This window comes from Schistocerca serialis, chromosome 7, assembly GCF_023864345.2.
Source record: "Schistocerca serialis cubense isolate TAMUIC-IGC-003099 chromosome 7, iqSchSeri2.2, whole genome shotgun sequence".
Classification (NCBI taxonomy): domain Eukaryota; kingdom Metazoa; phylum Arthropoda; class Insecta; order Orthoptera; family Acrididae; genus Schistocerca; species Schistocerca serialis.
In genome coordinates, this window is record NC_064644.1 from 189780738 (window position 1) to 189796932 (window position 16195).

General features: G+C 46.7%; 1 protein-coding gene across 1 annotated transcript in view; it reads right to left on the reverse strand.

Annotated features, from left to right (window-relative positions):
• LOC126412353 (paired box protein Pax-6) overlaps nt 1–16195 on the reverse strand; it is a 258098-nt gene that overhangs the window by 90343 nt on the left and 151560 nt on the right. The gene's annotated exons all lie outside the window — the stretch shown is intronic.

The window sequence follows — 16195 nt, forward strand, 5'->3', positions numbered from 1 at the left end:
GGATGTCGTTGTCGACCACACTTTAAACGCTAATCTTCCTTCCTTTCTTTTATGTATCTGTTCGCCTCCTTAGCTGAGTGTTAGTGTTGATGACTGCCGTGCGGAGAGCCGGGTTGAAATCGATGTACTGCTTGGGATATTTCATTGGTGGTGGATCAACTAAAACAAAATAAATATGCGTAACTAGTTCTTTGTTTGTACAAGAGCGTGCTGGAAAGTAATGCCTCCGATTTTTTGTGTGAAAACTCAAAGCCGTGCGAACCTTGACAAGACGCCTTAGATCGCACGGCTACCCCTCGCGGCCTCATAGATTCGAACATAACGCGAGTCTTAAGGGATGCTTCGTGAGCTCAAATGGGGGTCCCTGGAGGGAAGATGACTACTGAGCAAATTTATAGAGCTGGCGTCTGAAGGTGACTGCAAAATGGCTCTGAGCACTATGGGACTTAACTGCCGAGGTCATCAGTCCCCTAGAACTTAGAACTAATTAAACCTAACTAACCGAAGGACATCACACACATCAATGCCCGAGGCAGGATTCGAACCTGCGACCGTAGCGGTCGCGCAGTTCCAGACTGAAGCGCCTAGAACCGCTCGGCCACTCCGGCCTGCAGGTGACTGCAGACCCGTTCGACTGTTGCTAACGTACATTTCTTGTAAGGACCACGAAGATAAGAAAAATTATTGCCCGTACGGAGGGATATAGACAATGATTTTCCCCGCGCTCTATTTATGAGTGGAATAGGAAAGGAATTGACTTGTAGTTGTATAAGGTACCCACCGCCATGTACCTAACGGCGGCTTGCGGATTTTGTACTCACATTTAGGAGTAGAATGAAAAAGAGGAAGCCCTCTCATCTACGACAACGGTCTTGCCGCGGTGGCAACGCCGGTTCCCGTCAGATGATGATGATGGTGTATGGTTTGTGGGGCGCTGAACTGCGCGGTTATCAGCGCCCGTACAAGTTCCCAACCTTTGCTCAGTCGAATTTCGCCACTTTCCTGGATGATGATGAAATCATGAGGACAGCACAAAAAAAAGCGAGAACACAACCGCGAGACTACGAGCTGCGGACGGTTCCCGTCAGATCACCAAAGACTATCAGCCATAGATAGCACAAGGATGGGTGACGATCCGGGTCTGTAGAGCGCTATTGGGAAGAGAGGTGTATTACACGTGCAAGCAAAGTTGACACTCGTCGCGGTGGCTGATGGGAGCGACCGTAAAAGCATTTCCCATTTACAGTCGCTCCCATCAGCCACCGCGCCGGGTGTCAACTTCGTTTGCGCGAGTAAAGATTCAAATGGCTCTGAGCACTATGGGAGCATCTGAGGTCATAAGTCCCCTAGAACTTAGAACTACTTAAACCTAACTAACCTAAGGGCATCACACACACCCATGCCCGAGGCAGGATTCAAACCTGCGGCCGTAGCGGTCATGCGGTTCCAGACTGAAGCGCCTAGAACCGCTCGGCCACACCGGCCGGCGCGCGAATAATACTCAGCCCTTGTGAGACCAATCGAGGAGCTGCTTGTTTGAGAAGCAGTGGCTTCGGTGATGAAAGCTGACAACGGCCGGTAGAGCGGTGTGCTGACTGCATGCCCCTCCACATCCGCATTCTGTGTCGCGGGTGAGGATGACATGGCTGTCGGTCGGTACCATAGGGTCTTCCTAGGCCTATTCGGACCGTTAGTTTTTTTCCATCATGTGTGGTAGTTCCCGCTTCACTAGCTTCCAGTTAAACCACTCTGTAAATGGCAAAAGAAAACTGTCTGGGTAGCGCGTCTCACGAGAAGAGAAGAGCGACGAATTTAGAAACACGGCGCATCCGGAAGCGTACAGTCGTATTTTCTACATGTCATCCGTGAACGCGATCGGAAGTACTGCGGTGCATACAAGATAGGGCGGCTCGTGAAGTAAAAATGTGGTGGTTGTAGCTGACCCCATTTGTGCGCCACTCGGAGCTGTCACTTGTAGCTTAGGAGTAATTTCCTGAGAGGGCTCTGGTAGCGCGGCTGACCTCGGCGGTACCTGGGGAGGCCATCCGTCTTCCCGGCGACAGCTGCTTTAATTAATGCCCGGCCCGGGGCTGCGACTGAGGCGACCGAGCCGTTTTTGTGGGCCGCTGCCGCCGCAATTAAACGCCACGCCGCCCAACAATTAGATTGTTCTGCGGCCGCCGCGATAAGAATCACCGAGTGGATAGTGTCTGGCCGTGAGCCGCATTACTGCCTATACCGGCTAATGGACGGCGGGTGCCGTTCCGATACGCGTGGCGGAAGACGGTGACACGTACCGCTACACCAGAGGAGCGCTTTCTTCCAAAAAAACGTGTAAGTGCTCCAGGCTGAACAGTGGATCGGGGAAAATTCCGAGACACGACGGTGCCAGCAGAACACAAGACGCTCCGTAGCTGTGGACCCGGTTCCAAACGTCTATCGCCTGCATTCTCCTTTGCAATGTTCGTCCTGAAACTACACTAATGCTCATGCTGATACATGGTGAATCAACGCTCTGGTGCATTTGACCTGCGGTCGTCGCACGGTGGCGCTGGCAGCAGTCCACATACGCAGAGGTGTGTTGGTGCATGTCAGAGTACGGTGCAGTACTCAAGTGTGCAGACGTTTTCAGATGTGCTAATGGTAACTGTGTGTTGAAAATGGCTCAAAGAAAGCATATTTATGACGTTATGAGGGGTAGAATACTAGAGTGACTGGAGGCTGGTCAACCACAGCACGTCGTAGCATGGGCCCTCTGTGTGCCACAAAGTGTGATCTCAAGATTATGCCAACGATTGCAGAAGACTGGAAACGTGTCCACGTGCTGCAGTACGGGACGTCCACAGTGTACAACACCACAAGAAGACCGATATCTCACCATCAGTGCCTGCAGACGGCCACGGAGTACTGCAGGTAGCCTTGCTCTGGACCTTACCGCAGCCACTGGAATAGTTGTCTCCAGACACACAGTCTACAGACGACTGAACAGACATGTTTTACTCGCCAGTAGACCTGCAAGGTGCATTCCACTTACCCCTGGTCACAGGAGAGCCCGTAAGGCCTGGTGCCAATAACACAGTACTTGGTCATTGGAACAGTGGTCCGAGGTTATGTTCACGGACGAGTCCAGGTATAGTCTGAACAGTGATTCCCGCCGGGTTTTCATCTGGCGGGAACCAGGAACCAGATAGCAACCCCTTAATGTCCTTGAAAGGGACTTGTATGGAGGTCGTGGTTTGATTGTGTAGGGTGGGATTATAATTGGTGCACGTACACCCTTGCATGTCTTTGACAGAGGAACTGTAACAGGTCAGGTGTATCGGGACGTCATTTTGTACCAGTATGTCCGCCTTTTCAGGGGTGCATTTGGTCCCACCTTCATCCTGATGGATGATAACACACTGTCCCACCGAGCTGCCATCGTGCAGGAGTACCTTGAAACAGAAGATATTAGGCTAATGGAGTGGCCTGCCTGTTCTCCAGACCTAAACCCCATCGAGAACGTCTGGGTAGCTCTCAGTCGACGTATCACTGCACGTCTTCGAACCCCTACGACACTTCAGGAGCTCTGACAGGCACTGGTGCAAGAATGGAAGGCTATACCACAGCAGCTGCTCAACCACCTGATCCAGAGTAGGCCAACCCGTTGTGCGGCCTGCGTACGTGTGAATGGTGATCATATCCCATATTGATGTCGGGGTAGATGCCCAGGGTTCAGTGGCGTTTTGTAGCACATGTGTTTCGGGACGGTTTTCTCCCCTTATCACCAATGCCGTGGACTTACAGATCTGTGTCGTGTGTGTTCCCTACGTGCCTATGCTATTAGCGCCAGTTTTGTGAAGTGCCACGTTGTGTGGCATCACATTCTGCAATTATCCTTCGTTTATGAGCATGAGCGTAGTTAGGATAGACCGGCATTCACTGACCTGTCGAGTTTCAAACCGATTGTCAGGCTAAGATTCGTATCCAGACATTGTCAAATAGCATCTTTTTACGACCATTTATTATGCACCATATTACAAGGCTGTGAGCGGAACACCATTCCTTGTGTACATTTTCGACAGACTCCGTTGGTACACCAGAAAAGCGGGCGATTTGGTTCACTGTATGGTCATGGACCCGCCCAATCACGATATCTCATTTATGTCACGTTCCCACATCGACCTATCTCAGTGTGCTGATTCCATACGACCGTCTATACAGACACATTACTTCACTGCCAAGACTAACGTCGCAGTAGAGGGTCACATAATGGCCGAGTGCCGGGTGGTTATAATTAAAGTGCAGCTAATCAATGAGGTCCAGTGCGACCTTAACTATCGTAAGGCAGCGAATCATGTTAAATATGCTAATGTGTTAATGGGGAACCGATTTTCCCTAGAAAAAAAATTAGTTCCAATTTTGGCCATCAGGTGCAAATCTGGCGCTATACAGCATCTCGTCGGCGTCTCTGATGCTCATATTGAACAAACTTGTTTGACTTTTATACCCTCGTCCTGTTTCAAATCCACTGCATTCTATACGTATTTCTTGCATTCACAGAGCTAGATTTGCACTTGGTGGCCGAAACTGTAGCCATTTTTTTTTCCCAAAGCAAATCGCTTCCGATTTAACGCATATCTATCACGTTTCGCTGTCATGCCTGTCATGCGATAATTACAGCCAATACTGGGCCTCTGTGTGTGTTGCACTTTAATTATAACCACCCAGCACCAGTTCTACAACATCTGCAGCGCTTGAAATTGACCATTATGCTGGTTTAAGTGGGTAAGTAGTACTAGGCCAAGAGCGCTCATGCTAACAATAAATTTTACGTCTGGAGCACAGTGTGGAGTGTGAGAAAACCGAAAGGAACGGGAACCGAAGCATTTGAGGTGTGGTGCTGCATAAGAATGCTGAAAATTAGCTGGACGGATAAAGTAAGGGATGGGGAGGTTCTCTACAGAATCGGTGAGGAAAGGCGTCTATGGAAAACAGTGACCAAAAGAAGGGAAAGGATAATAGGACATCTGTTAAGACATCAAGGAATAACCCCTGTGATACTAAAGGGAACGGTAGAGGGTAAAAACATAGCGGGAGACAGATACTGGGATACATCCAGAAAATAATGGAGGATATAGGGTGCAAGAGCTAATCTGCGAAGACGAGGTTGGCGCAGGAGAGGAATTCGTGGCATCCGCATCAAACTAGTCAGAAGTCTGATGAAAATCGGGGAAACGGAAACGAGGTCTTATGATGATGGTTTGGATTTTGATATGAAGTTATTAAGCTGGACAAGTCGAAGCCGTTCAGTACGGATCCGGCTGCTTCGCAGTGGACATGAATGACTGGTAAGTTGAAGGCAAAATATTCTACGTTGTTAGGTCGTGTCATATTTCTCTTCAATTTATTTTGATGCTTCGAACCGTCTGATGGGATCATCTTTAGGATCTTGGGGAGTTAGTGATAGGTGGTGAAACAGGCAGAGCAAGAGAGGTACGACAGTAATACAGGGTTATTCAAAATGAATGATACAAAAAAAAAGTATTCCTGTGACTACAGAAATGACTTTATTACACAAATACACATACAGACTGAGCATTAACTCTCATCGTTCCTATGGCCATCCACAAATGTATGATGCGGGCGGGCTCCGTTTTTGACACAGCAGATGTCTATCTAAAGCTGAATTTCCTACGAGACCCGTTCCACCGTGGCGCGATGAGTGGAGCTAAAACACGCCGACTATCCGGTGTCTTAGCTGCTGGAAGTGCTGCGGAAATGGAGGTATGTATATCATGTCCTTCAGACATTCCTCAAAAAATCAATTGGTGCTAAGATCAGGCTATCAAGGGGGGGGGGCAGCATACAATGAACGGCACGACCAACCCGGAGCAATGGAAGATGTTCACTGCTATGTATGAAACTATGCCAATGTGGCGGGGCTCCGTGGCTGGGCTCCGTCCCGCAACGAAATGAAGTCAGGAACCTTTTCCGTCAGCCTAGTCAACAACCAGAAAGAAATCATATAGAGATAGGTTATGCCTGTAACAGTTGATTCTGCGAAAAAGAAAGGACCGAAGACTGTGCGGTTGATTATGACGCAGATAAAATTAGGTTTCGGAGAATCACGATCATGTTCCAGCGGGGCATGCGGGTTTTGGTAACCACATACTTTCAAATTATGCGAGTTTACTGTGCCACTGAAGTAAAATGTCGCTTCGTCAGTGAAAAAAGTCTCTCTGTGAAATCATCCACCGCCATCCGCGCTTGAAAATCGACGCATCATCGTCTCCGTTTTGGTTTATCGGCTGGTTTTAGAGCCGGCAACATTTGAATCCTGTAACCCTTGAACTGCAGACGCTTGTACAATATACGCCACAACTGACATTATGACACATTCACTTTTGTGGTGGCACAATGCGTTCGTTTCCTGCAGGTTCTGTCGTAGATCGCACTATTGCTCTCGAAACCTTCACCACTTCAGTGTCGACGGACAGCCATCCTATGGTTATCTTCTTGCATATGCATCCTGCCTCTCCGAATTACTTTGCCAACCAGCAGTGTTGTGACTCTGAGATGCTCTTTACCGAATTTGGTCCAACAACATCTTTGAACAACGATTATTGAAGATGTTTTTGCTTATTCTGACACAATACGCCTTTTCTATCGCAGGTGCCACCATTCGCGTAATAACGCCAACGAATAACAACAACATCGACTTTCCAGTGTTACATTATTACCAACTAAACTGTGAGAGTTAACGTTTCAGTCTATAAGTGTATTTCTGAAACAGAGTCATTACTGTATTCCCTTTTTGTCTCACTCATTTTGAATCATCGTGTGACAGGCACTTCTACTCTCTTCCTCTGCCTGTTTCGCTACCTATCCAATAACGATGGCGCACCAGGAGTACCAGGAAAAATTTCACCTAATAACCCCACTTCTTCAGAGAAAGAGCGAGAAAACTCCCCTTTGTAAGTGGACGTGACACAGATCTTTGTAGAGCTAACCGGGAACACTAGAAGATCCTGAAGATGATCCATATAAAGTTCGAAACGTCCCTTTAGAACGAAGAATTTAAAGAGGAGCATGAGAAGGTCTAACAAACTAAAATGAGGTGACAAAAGTCAAGGGATAACTCCTAACATCGTGTCAGATCTCCTTTTTCCCGGCGGAGTACAGTAACTCGACGTGGCATGGACTCAATAAGTCGTTGGAAGTGCACGCAGAAATATTGAGTTATGCTGCTTCTAAAGCCGTCCCTAATTGCGAAAGTGTCGCCGGTACAGAATTTTGTGCCGAACTGACATCTCGATTATTTTCCATAAATGTTCGATGGGATTCATGTCGGGCAATATGGGCGCCGAAATCATTTGCGCCGCGCGGAGTGGCCGCGCGGTTTGAGGCTCCATCTTGCAGATTGCGCGACCGCTGCCGCCGGAGGTTCCACTCCTCGCTCGGGCATGGGTGTGTGTGTGTGTGTTGCTCTTGGCATAAGTTAGTTTAAGTAGCGTGTAAGCCTAGGGACCGATGACCTCAGCAGTTTGGTCCCTCAGGAATTCACACACATTTGAACATTTGAAATCATTTGCTCGAATTGTGCAGAATGTTCTTCAAACCAATAGCGAACAACTGTGCGTCGTTGACATGACGCAATGTCATTCACAAAAATTCCATCGCTGTTTGGGAACATGAAATCCATGAATGGCTGAAAATGGCCTCCAGGTAACCGAACATAACCATTTCCTGTCAGCTGGGCCAGAGGACCCAACCCATTCCATGTGAACACGGCCCACACCATTATGGAGCCACCACCAGCTTGCACAGTGTCTTGCTGACAACATTTGTCCGTGGCTTCATGGGATCTGCGCCACACTCGAATCGCACCATCAGCTCTTACCAACTGAAATCTGGACTCATCTGACCAGGCCACCGTTTTCGAGTCGTCCGATATGGTGACGAGCACAGAAGAGGCGCTGCTGCAGGCACCGTCGTGTTGTTAGCACAGGTACTCACGTCGGTCGTCTGCTGCCTTTGCCCACTAACGCCAAATTTCGCCGCACTGTCCTGATGATGCATTCGATGTACGTCCAACATTGATTTCTACGGTCGTTTCATGCAGTGTAGATTGTCTGTTAGCACTGACAGGTCTACGCAAAGGCGTTGCTCTCGGTCGTTAAGTGAAGGCCATCGGCTACTGTGTTGCCCGTGGTGAGAAGTAATGCCTGAAATTTCGTATTCTGGGCACATCCTTGACACTGCGGATCTCGGAAACATTGAATTCCCTAGCGATTTCCGAAATGGAATGTTTGATGCGTCTAGCTCCAACTACCATTCCGCGTTCAAAATCTGTTAATTCCAGTCGTGTGGCCATAATCACGTCGGAAACCTTTTCACTTGAATAACCTGAGTACAAATGACAGCTCTGCTAATGCACTGCCCTTTTATACCTTGTGTACGCGATGATACCGCCATCTGTATGTGTGCATATCGCTATCCCACGACTTCTGTCACCTCAGTGTTGAGGATTTTAGCTTAACTGAAAACGGCCAAGGGAACCTTAGTGTCCTTGTCAGTTTTGACGAAACTGACTCGGTTGTTCATCTACAGGTGATTACCGTTACATCGATGTTTTGGACGTCGGGGGCGCGCCACGGCACAGTGGGACAGAGCGCGTTCCGCCCACGCTGCGCGTGTTTACGGCGGTGTGGCGCACGTGGCGCCAGATTCAAGGGCCCGCGCTGTTAACGATCGTTGCGCAGTGCTTACTGCCGCCCCGCCTCCGCCCCCGCTCGTTTTTAAGGCCACTTTATTCCCTCCATTAATTTGGCACTTTTCAAAACATTACTCCCGCTCGTTAGTATGGAAATACGCATCTACGGCTTGCACGGGAGAGAGACAGAGCTCGCCGCTGTCGCTCTCACATTTACCGCACCGAGCGAGACATGCGCGTCCGGCCGGTATCGAATAACACGGCAGCCGTAGCGATCGAGTTAATCACTGCTGGAGCGAGCGCTCTTGCCTGGAATGGTTATGTCCTTTAGTTACTGCTCAGCGCCCGGCCACTGCTGCGTCAGTTGACAGCGGACGCCGTCTCTAAAGGGCAGTTGTGGTCGAGGAATCAACCACGGATTTCTTTGAGGAGAAACTGCCTGGATGAGCATAAGACACAATGAAACAATTACGATTTTCACTGTGGTTTCCATTTCGCGACCAATCGTTTCTTACTTTCCGAATAGCCCTCATTTATAGATGACATGTTGAGTGGTGGCACTTTTAAAATCCCAAATGCCCAATCGAAGACGCGACCTCTGCTCCGCGAGTACGTAGGCAAGCCAGGTTGTCCTGAACACTGTCTGAAAGGACGACCGTAGTAAAGATTTTTAACAATAAATCAAGATGTTTAGAAAGTCTGTTACAAACAAAATTAATTTCTTCGGTGAACGTTGATGAAGGTACCGCTGCATCTATGAGGGGCGTTCAATAAATAAACCAACACATTTTTTTTCTCGGCCAGTTTCGGTTGAAAAACGCAGTATTCGACGTGGGACATCGAGGAATGTTCCCGCTTCAGACACTTTAGTTTCATGACGTTCCGACAGATGGCGGCGTTATACGTAGCTTTCAAAGGGACGTCTGTTACAGAGTTGTGTTCCAGGTAGAGAGCTGCCATTGATTCCTCTTGTCGGAAAACCAGAAAAACGCTGACATTCATAGATGCCTGTAGAATGTCTGCGGAGACCTGGCAGTGAACAAAAGCATGGTATTGTAAGAAAATGAAACACCTACAGTCGTACTTAAGTTGTCATTTATTGCGTAGCTACCAGTTCCAGCGCTTCAATGTTCCATCTTGAGGCCTTAGTTGATGCTGATGGGATTATCACGATCCACATATACGATGCATCAGCGGCCAACATAACTGGTTTACGCAAACTACCTGTTACTGTGATGTCCCCCTCCAACCACCAACTATTGCCAGTTGATGGTTGGAGAGACGACATCACGGTTACAGATAGTCTACGTAAACCAGTTATGTTGGCCTCTGATGCATCATATTTATGGATCGTGACAACCACTTCAGCATCAACTAAGGCCTGAAGATGGTGCACTGAAGCGCCGAAACTGGTAGCTACACAATAAATGAGACCGCATGGACGGCTGTAGGCGTTTCATTTTTTTACAGTAGTGAATGGCCGTAGTCCTCCACACCTCCAGTCAAAAGGATAGACACACATAAAGAAAAGCAAGGTAAGTTATTGGGAGAGGCGTCCGTCATCATCACTATAAGGTTGCGCAAACCCTTCCGATCTCGCATGTGCCTGACGGTTGCACACAGTTGTGACTCCTGCCATCTTTGAACGTGCGGATACTCTCAATCGAAGTGATCGATGGATCGCAATTAAACACTCCTTCTCCACGACAGTGCAAAGCCTCACACAATCCTTCGCACCCGAGTGGAGTCCACAAAACTTCACTGAACTGTTCTTCCTCAACTACTGTGCGTAGATCTCGCACATTTCGACTTCCATCTGTTTGGTCCAATGATGGATTCATTCTGCGGGAAGCAGTATGGGGATGAGGTGGAGGTTATTGATGCAGCAAGACGATGGCTCTGAAGTCGACCAGTACGGAAGTACCATGCGGACATACAGGCCCTCCCCGTAAGGTGGCGTAAGGCACTGAACGGAAACTGTGTTGCAAAATAGGGTTTTGTAGCCAAAAGAGTAGGTAATAATATCATTTATTGGAATCTTGAAAAAAACCAATCTGCTTTCAGATATAAAATACGCTATTGGCCATTAAAATTGCCACACCAAGACGAAATGCAGATGATAAACGGGTATTCATTGAACAAATATATTATACTAGAACTGACATGTGATTACATTTTCACGCAATTTGGGTGCATAGATGCTGAGAAATCAGTACCAAGAACAACCACCTCTGGCCGTAATAACGGCCTTGATACGCCTGGGAATTGAGTCAAACAGAGCTTGGATGGCGTGTACAGGTACAGCTGCCCATGCAGCTTCAACACGATACCACAGTTCATCAAGAGTAGTGACTCGCGTATTGTGACGAGCCAGTTGCTCGGCCACCATTGACCAGGAGTTATCAATTGGTGAGAGATCTGGAGAATGTGCTGGCCTGGGCAGCAGTCGAACATTTTCTGTAACCAGAAAGGCCCGTACAGGACCTGCAACATGCGGTCGTGCATTATCCTGCTGAAATGTAGGGTTTCGCAGGGATCGAATTAAGGGTAGAGCTACGTGTCGTAACACATCTGAAATGTAACGTCCACTGTTCAAAGTGCCGTCAATGCGAACAAGAGGTGACCGACAAGTGTAACCAATGGCCCCATACCATGACGCCGGGTAATACGCCAGTATGGCGATGACGAATACACGCTTCCAATGTGCGTCCACCGCGATGTCGCCACACACGGATGCGGCCATCATGATGCTGTAAATAGAACATGGATTCATCCGAAAAAAATGACGTTTTCCCAATCGTGCATCCAGGTTCGTCGTTGAGTACACCATCTCAGGCGCTCCTGTCTGTGATGCAGCGTCAAGTGTGACGGCAGCCATGGTCTCCGAGCTGATAGTCCATGCTGCTGCAAACGTCGTCGAACTGTTCGTGCAGATGGTTGTTGTCTTGCAAACGTCCCCATGTGTTGACTCAGTGTTCGAGACGTGGCTGCACGATCCGTTACAGCCATGCGGATAAGATGCCTGTCATCTCGACTGCTAGTGATCTAGTGATACGAGGCCGTCGGGATCCAGCACGGCGTTCCGTATTACCCTCCTGAACCCACCGATTCCATATTCTGCTAACTATCATTGGATCTCGACCAACGCGAGCAGCAATGTCGCGATACGATAAACCACAATCGCGATAGGCTACAATCCGACCTTTATCAAAGTCGGAAACGTGATGGTATGCATTTCTCCTCCTTACACGAGGCATCACAACAACGTTTCACCAGGCAACGCTGGTCAACTGCTGTTTGTGTATGAGAAATAGTATGGAAGCTTTCCTCATGTCAGCACGTTGTAGGTGTCGCCACCTGCGCCAGCCTTGTGTGAGTGCTCTGAAAAGCTAATCATTTGCATATCACAGCATCTTCTTCCTGTCGGTTAAATTTCGCGTCTGTAGCACGTCATCTTCGTGGTGTAGCAATTTTAACGGCCGGTAGTGTATATTGCATTACTTACTAAACGGCCCTCGTAGAAACCAAATACCTCTGCTTCTCACAGCCATCTATCGTAAATCAAGTATCTTAAACCAAACAATAAACTACAATGTGCTATGTTCTCGATACCTACAATTTATGGAATATATATGATCTATATAAGTCTTTAATCATTTTTTTATGGGGCGGGTGTTGTAGGAAATGGTTGTCATTCGTTTATTTGCGCTTTTGTTCTTTAAAAAAAGCGCAGCAGGGAGAGCCAGAAGTAGAGCGCCACAGTGGAGTATAACCGTTCTGCTGACAGCTATTTCTCCGCTGCAAGAATGCGCCAGCCGCATTTCCGAGGCGTGCACTGCGAGAAACGTTCGCACACACACACGTAACTATGTATATAACGGCGGACAGCTTTCTGCCGTGGCTCTTCCGAGACCAGCGCACCATTCGCGAAGAAAACTTGCCGCTTCCCACTTTCCGCTGGATATAATTTCAAGAGGAGGGCTCAGCTGTACAGGAGCGGGAAAGCTGGTAGCGCTATAAAGCACTTTGGAAAAATTTTGGCTTTGCACTCTCCAAGTTTTACACTTCGGTTCAACTGTGGCGTCGATGTCAATGAAAAATTGTTTTCGTTATGTTGGTAAGTCTTGTGCATTAAGGTTTCAATCTGATAGTTGAGATAGTTTTACTTAAACTGCTTACATGATGTTGTCTGAATTTATTCCAAATGGATAAACTGAAATGCTGTGCGTCATAAAGTGATTTTTCTTCGCTAAATTTCAACAAAAGATCACACAAAATGGTGAACATTCATAATGAGCTTCCTTAATCATTTACAACTTCATAGTATCAGATTAAAAACGTAGTGGAAAACTTACCGACCGCGTTACATTATCTATATATGGAGAGGTAATATTAATAGGCGATATGAACTGGACCAAATACGTAAAATTAGTATTAGGGAAGGGGAATGGAAGATTTAGGTCCCAGCTGGGTAAGGCTGTTATGTGCTTTTTCAGAAGGAAAAGTGACGAATAATATAAATAAAGAATGAACTACGAGAAAGCTTTCGTTCATATTAGTGGCACGTTTATCGAACGCTGAGCTCAAACAAATGCGCGAAAGAAAATCTCAACAACATTTCTGCCGTTTTGAAAAGAATCCAACTGATTTGCTTGTTTCGACGAGACAGGGATACTGTTTCATGCCAGGAAAAACGGCAATCAGAGTGGAGGGTGGAAACTCAGAAAAGGGCGAAGACGATTTTATCTTCCGGAATGGACGGCCGGTGTATTTTGGGATGCAAAAGAGATTCTTCTCATTGATTACATGAAAGGTGAAAACAATAACTGGTGTATGTGTTCTGGGTCATGTGACCGGCAAAAATACTTGAGACGACTCCGAGGATACAAAAGATAAAAGCCAACTTTTCACAGGAGAAATAAAGGAAAGTTGCTTTGACATTGGGATAAACGGAAACATTTGAGGAACAAAGAAATTCTTGTCTCGAAAACCTATTGGCTCCAATGAATAGCCATTGCAGAATCGTATTTTCGCGATGAAATCTAGTCACCGGGAAAACAGACTGCATTGACCTCAAAGCTGACCCGATAACGAAAGAGATAACCTTTGACAGCCACACAAAGAAGCATTTCGTCTCGTTCTCGTATCACGACATCGCAAGACTAGATTACACAGTTTGTTGTACACACTTGAACAATGCTAACACTTAACAGAACTGCCTTATCTTTTCGGTCTGTTAGTAAGTGCTGGATTTTTACGCACATGGGTGCGGCCGCAGGTAACACAGTTCTGCTAGATTGCAATTTCGAAGTATTCACCTCCGCTATCTCACACAGCAATTTGAGCTTTTTAGTTGCCAGAAATGGGTTTTGTAGCTTGAAATAAAAAAAAAATGTGAGAAATAAACGAGCGTGAATAAAGGAAACATATTAAACAAGAACAGTACATACTGCTTGGTGTTCGCAACGGCTATCTTGCTGTGATGTCCACATGCCTTTCAACTTGATGCAGGACCGCTGTTGTCACAAGCAACACATTTTGATTACGTATTAGGCTGCTTGTAATATTGAGTTTGGTGTCACAAGTACAGATGACATAAAAATACAACTGTATTATTCTTTTTCGTTTACTTGTGATGGCTATAAAATCATAGGAAACATCACAACGGACGCAAATAACGCAGCGGTGCGCCAGCTTTAGAGCGTCATGCATTAACTAGACGCTACTGTACACTGCAGCATGCTGTAAAAAAAAAAAAAAAAAAAAAACTGCAACTGTAATTGATGTAGTAGAAGAACGTGTGATAGCAACAAGTAAATGCATATAATACTGCAGGCTGTGACGTTACTTTTATATACACTACCAAAAATATACTGCGTGTCTGACTATTATAGATACAAACGAAAAAGAGCAATGAAGAAAGCACCAATGAACACTGATCCGGAAACAAATGGATTGCCCGCTAGGACGTACAGTATGCACAAGTAAAGGCATGCCAATGTTGCAGCACGGATGTTTGAAATATATTCCTTATGGTGAAAGCGTGTTATGTGATACTTATATGACGATGCACCGGCACACTTTCATGTAGCTGTTCGAGCACGAATCTTAGACAAGTCGTTCGCCAATACCATGGCCTCCTAGATCCCCCGATTTGAACCCTTTGGATTCTTTTTTTAGTGTGAGGGTACTTAAAGAGTTTGATGTATTCCAATCCTGTTGATAGCGTCGATGATCTCCGGGAACACATTGCGAATGACTGTCAATGCATTCGGAACATCCCTGGGATTTTTGAATGTATACAAGCATCGATGGGTTCAAATGGTTCAAATGGCTCTGAGCACTTTTGAGGTCATCAGTTCCTTAGAACTTAGAACTACTTAAATCTAACTAACCTAAGGACATCACACACATCCGTGCCCAAGGCAGGATTCGAACCTGCGACCGTAGCGATCGCGCGGTTCCAGACTGAAGCGCCTTGATCCGCTTGGCCACTCCGGCCAGCAAACATCGATGAGGAGACTTGCTGAGGAATGGCTTTACACGAACTTTGGCCATGTGGAACACTTGTTGTGGTGTGTTTGGTCCAAATGCATATCTGCAGTTTAGATCCTCGGGAACTCTGTTTCAAAATGTTAATATGCTCAGTCGTAAAACGAGTCGGGAAAAGAACTGGTTTCAGGACCTATATTTATTAAGATTATTTTCTTATTTCATTCTCTTCTTCATGGTTCTTGCATTTGTAACTTTAATGGTGAAATACCTTATCTATAGTTAATACTGTCTTGATAACATATTTTGTAATAATAGACTTGTGGAATATACTGTCTTAAACTCTAGTTTGCCAGACAGTAATAAAAAGGAGTTGCTGCTAAATAAACTCTTATAATAGTTTTTAGGGGTATATATCTTTTGTGAAAACTGTGGGGTACAACTCGTTCGCAACCATTCCCTACGCTTAAGTTCTGTAACTCACGTGTAACTGTTTCGCACAAATGGTGACTGTATGGGTGCGCCCTGAACGCTGTGGGATGACTGTGTTGCTGATGACGAAAAGAGTGTGTGATCTTTGTGTGTGAGAGAGAGAGAAAGAAGGGGAAAGGGGAGAGAGAGGTGGAGAGAGAAGGGGGGAGAGAAAGAGATGGATGAGAAAGGGAGAGAGGGAGGGAGAGAAATAGGGAGGGGGGAGAGGGAGAAAGAAAGAGAGAGGGAGGGGGAGAGAGAGAAGGAGGGAGAGAGACAGAGACAGACAGAAAGAGAGAGGGAGAGATAGAAAGAGAGAGGGAAAGAGAGGGAGAGAGAGAGAGGGGGGGGACACAGAGGTAGAGAGAGGGAGAGAGAAGGGAAGGGTTTCCATAGGTCAGACATATCAGCTTCTAATACTGATTAGGAAAATTTATCCCCTCTCCAGAATTCGAATATGCTGCACGTATTTGATATAGGGAAGGTGGAAACACATAACGCAGTCAGGAAATTAGTCGAACAGGTGCTATGGCGTGG